Source organism: Rattus norvegicus, chromosome 11 (assembly GCF_021556685.1).
Source record: "Rattus norvegicus strain SHRSP/BbbUtx chromosome 11, alternate assembly SHRSP_T2T, whole genome shotgun sequence".
In the NCBI taxonomy this organism is placed as follows: Eukaryota; Metazoa; Chordata; class Mammalia; order Rodentia; family Muridae; genus Rattus; species Rattus norvegicus.
Genome location: NC_141544.1, coordinates 1,170,842 through 1,177,379, shown reverse-complemented (window position 1 = coordinate 1,177,379; position 6,538 = coordinate 1,170,842). Strand labels below are relative to the sequence as shown.

At 44.7% G+C, this 6,538-nt stretch overlaps 1 pseudogene; it reads right to left on the bottom strand.

Annotated features, from left to right (window-relative positions):
* Positions 1-4,250: 4,250 nt before the first annotated feature.
* Positions 4,251-5,042, bottom strand: LOC148002401 (Y-linked testis-specific protein 1-like; annotated as a pseudogene).
* Positions 5,043-6,538: the final 1,496 nt, after the last annotated feature.

Here is a 6,538-nt window from a genome sequence, read left to right as displayed (position 1 = left end):
GGCCGCTTCCCTCTGTGCGCATGGCCTCAGGTGTTGGACGCTACCTCTTAGGAGGTCTCGGGCCCTTACTTTTGAAGAGTTAAAATAAAAACTTCATAAAAATTGCAAAAGAACAGGAGATAAGGGGACAGGACAGAGCAGGCCAGAGACGTGCCCGGCCAAGTCTAAAAACAAAGTTAAGGGATTGTTCAAGGAACTGACAGCCAACATCTAGACTGAGTCGGGGGCCATCCAGACAGATGACTCCCTGTTCTACAGATAAATATAAGACGCTCTCCTATATTGAGAACACTCCAGCCCGCACATACTGCTTGCAAATGAGTCCTTGTACCCATTTCCCTTGCTGATAACCACACTGAATCCCCTTGCCTTCCCCTATAAAAAGCCTTAAATTTCGAGTCTTGGCATCGATTCCTCTGCCTCCTGTGTGCGACATATTTTGACCCGATTTCTGCTTAATAAACTCTACATCTGGGGCTGGGGATTTAGCTCAGTGGTAGAGCGTTTACCTAGAAAGCGCAAGGCCCTGGGTTCGGTCCCCAGCTCCGAAAAAAAAAGAAATAAATAAATAAACGCTACATATTCCTGTTACATCAAGACCGGCTACTCAAGTTTCCTGGGGAACTCCATCCTGCGACTGGAGTGAGAGGTTCCCCAAATTTGGGGCGGCTCTTTCACTTTGAGGCCCTGCATCCCTGCAGAGAAGGAGCTAAAGTCTTTGAAACAAAATCCAGTAACTCCACGGTGGCTTTTTCATGCCTTTTGAGAAATCCGAGGACAAGTCTTTCCACTGACAGCTGTTCACATACGTTACACTCTTTTTTTTTTTTTTTTGATTCTTTTTTTCAGAGCTGGGGACCGAACCCAGGGCCTTGCGCTTCCTAGACAAGCGCTCTAACCACTGAGCTAAATCCCCAGCCCACACGTTACACTCTTAAATCGAGATATCCAACCTGCGTTTTCATCCTAATATCAACAAACACACGAGTTACCGGTAGATTTATTGAAAGAATCAAGTATGAGTTTGGACACTCATTTGTCTCTCTCTCTCTCTCTGGAACACAATTTTTCCCCTTTGAAAGCTAAAATTTCTAATTTTATTCAAGTCCATTAAAAATCCACATTGTTCTTAATTTTTTGATGGGAATGACTTTAGTTATCTACAGACTGACCTGCTCCACCCTCCTCTTTCCATGACTAAAAGGAATGCATTTTTAAAAACAGTCTGCCTAATGGAAACCTAGTTTTTTCTGTTGTCAAATATTATTTCTTGACATCTGGATTTTTTTTTAATACCAATAAGGCACCAACTGTTCTCTAGATGTCTCCCCCGCCCCCATATTACTTTATTCTTTGGTAAACATGGGGTGAGCCCCCTCTATGCTCATTATCAAATGCTTCTGATTCGATTTTTGGACAAAAGCAACCTACCGTCTGTCTTTTTCTAGTAGTGATCCTTTTCAGGGAAAGAGAAATACCAAAGCCTGCCTGAGAATTAGGATTTTTTAAAAGTCTCATCTCATTGTGGATTCCAATTTCCAAAGTCGACATTCATTAAGAGGAACGGATATGAACTTCCCATCACGGTTTGGATGTGTATTACTATTTCTTATTATAGTTATTTCCCTTTTGTGACTTGAGATGTAAGCTACCCACAGACAAAAAGAGCTATCGAACCAAGTTCCCGTCTTCCCCTCTCTGTAAGCTGAGATTTCTAAGGCTGAAGAAGAGAATAAAGCAAAATGAAGCGAGGCTGCAGATGTTGTCCACGTTCTTCCAAGAACAAGAAACAGAGAGAGAGACATGTTCCATGAACACGTGTATCAGATGGACCAACGAAACTGCAGGGGCCCTGGCTAGATCTAAAATCCCTATAAATGGTGTGTGTGTGTGTGTGTGTGTGTGTGTGTGTGTGTGTGTAAACCTAGTTGTATATGTATATGTATATATGTATGTATGTATTTATGTATGTATGTCTTAGAGTTTTACTGCTATGAAAAGAAACCATGACCAATGCAAGTCTGAAAAGGAAATTTAGTTGGGGCTGGCTTATAGGTTCATATGTTCAGTCTATTATCATCAAGGCAGGATCATGGCAGCATCTAGGCAGGCATGTGCAGGAGGAGCTGAGAGTTCTACATCTTCCTCTGAAGGCTTCTAGAAGACTGGCTTCCAGGCAGCTAGGGTTAGGGTCTTAAAGCCCATGTCACAGTGACACACCTACTCCAACAAGGCCACACCCACTCCAACAAGGCCACACCCCCTAGCAGTGCACTCCTATTTGTCACTATTTGTCTTTAAACTTGAAACTCGTTCATAAAACTGTTCAATGGACAACAGGTAACTTTTTTTATTTTTAAAGATTTATTTTATTATATATAAGTACACTGTAGCTGTCTTTAGATACACCATAAGAGGGCATCGGATCTCTTTACATATGGTTGTGAGCCACCATGTGGTTGCTGGGAATTGAACTCATGACCTCTGGAAGAGCAGTCGGGTGTTCTTAACCACTGAGCCATCTCTCCAGCCCGACAGCAGGTAACGTTAATGAAATAAATACAGAAGTATTAGAAAAATAGACAGGAAGATGTGTGCCTTAGTTACTGTTCTATTGCTGTGAAGAGACACCGTGACCAAATCAATTTATGAAAGGAAACATTTAATTGTCGTCTTACAGTTTCAGAGGGTGAGTCCGTGGACCATCGTGGTATACACCATGACAGCAGGCTGGCAGGCAGGCAGGCCTGGCTGGAGTAGATCCTGAGAGCTCATATCCTGCTCCCCAGATGAGAGAGAGAGAGAGAGTTAGAGGGAGAGGGAGAGAGAGAGAGAGAGAGAGAGAGAGAGAGAGAGAGAGAGAGAGGGAGAGGGAGAGAGAGAGAGAGAGAGAGAGAGAGAGAGGGAGAGGGAAGGAGAGGGAGAGGGAGGGAGGGAGAGGGAGAGGGAGAGAAGCCTGGTGGGCTTTTGAAATCTCAAGGCCCCACCTCCCATTGACACATCTCTTTTAACAAAAACACAACTCCCAATCCTTTCTAAACAATCCACAAACTGGAAACCAAACACATTCAAGTATTTGAACCTCTGAGGGTCACACTTATTTAAAATCCTAAAGTATGATTTTATTTTCTTTTAGAAGAGTAATGAGTGCCCATCCCATTTGTCAGTATATTTTATCGTTACATTTCATTTCTCAGAGATTAGGGTTATTTGCATAACAAGTTTACAATCAAGCCATCACTCTCCCATAAGCCAAAGGCATCATACCTTCCCCCTTTCTACTTGATTATCCACATAGGGGTTACGGAAACATATCCCTTCATCCTGATTTAGATCAAAGCATGGGGAGCTATTGATGTGCAATTAATTGATATTCATAATGGGATAAAACAGAAGCCAACGTGATTGAATCTATTGTTGCTGGGAGCTGAAGATTTCCCTTACATTTAATAAAACGTGATAAATATATTTTAAACACAAGGCTAGAAACCCCAACAAAGCCTATAGTTTATATTTTCTTTCAGTATTTCCAGATCATTCTCTGTGACACACAGGAACCTAGAGGAGGAGAACTGTGTGGAGTAACTGACAAACACTCAACCAAGGATTTGTTTGCACAATAAGGAGATATATCCTGTCCTCTGAGAGTTGACTGCAGGACACCCAATGATCTAAAAGTCCTCTGGTTCCTTGGATAAAACGACACTGCACTGGCATATAAACTCTGCAAGCCTCTTGTATACTCTAGTCATATTTATGTGTGTGTGTGTGTGTGTGTGTGTGTGTGTGTGTGTGTGTGTGTGTGTGTGCATAGAGACATGTAAGTACAGAGGCTGGGGGAGGGTAGAGCGTGTTCTGCTCCTTCACTACCTACTGTATTCCCTTGTGACATGGTCCCCTGCTGAACCTGAGGTGAGGCTCACTGTCAGGAAGCCCCGGTCATTCTCCTGTTCCCATACCAAGCCCTGGTGTTTGCATGTGTGACCACACACTTGGCATTACCCCTATCCCGTCTCCCCAGATCATCCTCTCCATGTTCCATCCACCACAGCCCATCTCCTCCACCAAAGTGTTTACACACAACACATCACATCGCACATTTTAATTTTTAGAGGAAAAACAAATTCCACTGGAAAAGATACTGGAGTTGTCAAAGGCCCTTGGGTATCTGAAACACAGAAAAACAACCATCCCCCCCCCCAATCCTATAAATTCCCCATCTATGTCCCCCTCACTTTGTGAATTTCACCTTAACGTATCTTTTCCACCAGATCATAGAAGTAGACGTGGATGTCACCATCAAACTGGATGAAGTACACGGAAGGCTTGGCTGGAACTTGGTAAATGAATTTGCCGATCTTTTTGGACCGGTCGCTTCTGGTGAACTGCACACATTGACCTGTTAAAATGTCGCTGTCAACGTCTGACTTCACCTCTGCTGAAGGAGTCTCTGGAATGATATGGAGGTTACCTTCTGTGTAATCATCCAGGATCTGGTAGATGTATAGGATGGATCTTTCTCGTAGGTGATGTAAAACCAGTCCTTCATGATCGGCACCTGGGCTAGGACCACCCCCCTCCAGTTGTCCTTAGAGCCATGTTTGCCCTCAAATTTATGCTCCACAGCTCGGCCAACCATGGAACTTTCGAGATGGGCGTCTTTCACTTGAGGAAATACTACTTTATGAGGCAAGATCTTAAGCTTTAAAATCCTCTCATTGCTGTGATGTGCCAGGCTGTAGAAACAGTCAATTCTGTCATACTTGACCAGATAGAGAGAGGGATTTGTTGGCAGTTGATCTACAGCGATGGCCTTCCATTGGGTGACGGCTCATCACCTTCCTTCCATCCGTGAGAAATTCTGCAGCCCACAATGTCCCCAGGGCATGGGGAGAAGGCCTCCTCCTCCTCTGCTTCTGGAAGGATGGTGTGCTCATCCTCCTCAGAGACATCCTCTTCTTCTTGGCTGTAGACCTAGTGTGGTAGGCCACGGCACTCCTGGTCCACTGTCTTGTGACTATCGTTCTGTTTTCAGGCTTCATACTTGCCCATGGCCTGGGTTTGAAGAGCTCGCCTGCTTAAACCTGACACAATGCTGTTCCCTCTGTCATATGAGTCCCTGCAAGAACAATGGGGGTGGGGTGGGGAGGGCGCTGGATCAAGGCTCTTGTCTAAGAGAACTTTGGAGCAGGTGAGGAAGGCGATGGTATACAGGGTTGAGCATCTGAATCTTATTCTGTTGTAATCAGAAGTTCGTAGGAGGGCTGGGCAATGGTGGAGCACACCTTTAATTCCAGCACTCAAGAGGCAGAGGGAGGCAGACCTCTGTGAGATCAAGGCCAGGCTGGTCTACAGAGTTAGTTCAAGGGTAGCCAAATCTACGCACAGAAAAAGCCTCTCTCAAAAATCAAAATCTAATGTTCAAAGGAAAATTTAAAAAAATGGTTCTCTACAGCTCAGAATAACATATTCGGACACATTTCTTCAGCCCGAGGCACTTTGGCTCTGCTGAGGAACCTCTCCTTGAATGGCTAGGTCAGTGTGGTATTAAGTATCCCTGTCCCCACTTTAAGCAAGCAGAACAGATAAAGGATAGCAAAGGAGCCAGGAGGGTGGCCACACCCCTCTTCTACCCACTAACTATGAGCTATGTGGCAACATCCACAAGTGTCTGCCCAGAGACACAGCACACCAGTCCACTGGCTTTCTGTACTGTGCAATCTGACCCAGCCCCAGGTTTATTCCGCGAAGCTGTTGCATCTTCGACCGCAACAAGAGTCTTTTGTGTAGGCAACAACAGCCATTTAGAAATAATATCCGGGGGTTGGGATTTAACTCAGTGGTAGAGCAGTTGCCTAGCAAGCACAAGGCCCTGGGTTTGGTCCTCAGCTCCGAAAAACAACAACAACAACAACAACAACATCAAAAAGAAATATTATCTCCTAAAATGCACAGGCACAGAGAGGATCTTTGGCATTTTAGTAGGATTATGAATTAGATATTGTTAGCAAAGGATAATATACTCTTAGACTGACTAGCCTAGACCATCCCCCAAGCTCTCAAACGTGGAAGACATCAGAACATACGGTTACTCGCTGTACGAGGGAATACTTTTAGCTTTCTGGGCTACAAGGGTCCCCGTTATCTTCATAAACGTATTTACCGAGAGAAAATGTCCTTGTCGTCCAGATTCTGTCTTCGGAAACTGGTCAGGCATGAAAAGCCTGTTGAACAATTGTGGGGTCCAGGAGCTGAACTGGCTTTAACACCCCGCTGCGAAGATAGTGAACCCACCTTCAAGGGAGTCTAGCGCCTCCAAGTGAAAGAGATGCGCAACCTCCGCCCAGTGCTCTGTGACATCATCCAGGCTCTGCTTACGTCATGAAGCGCTCTCAGCCCAGTTCCTTCCCTAGTAACGCTTAGAAAATTCCAGCATATAGGTTTTAGCTTCTCATGTAGCCTCCTGGAGACCCAAAATGAAGTCCCCACCCAAATATTCTGATGACTCGAGTCACACTCTGCCCAAGTAGCTCTTTTC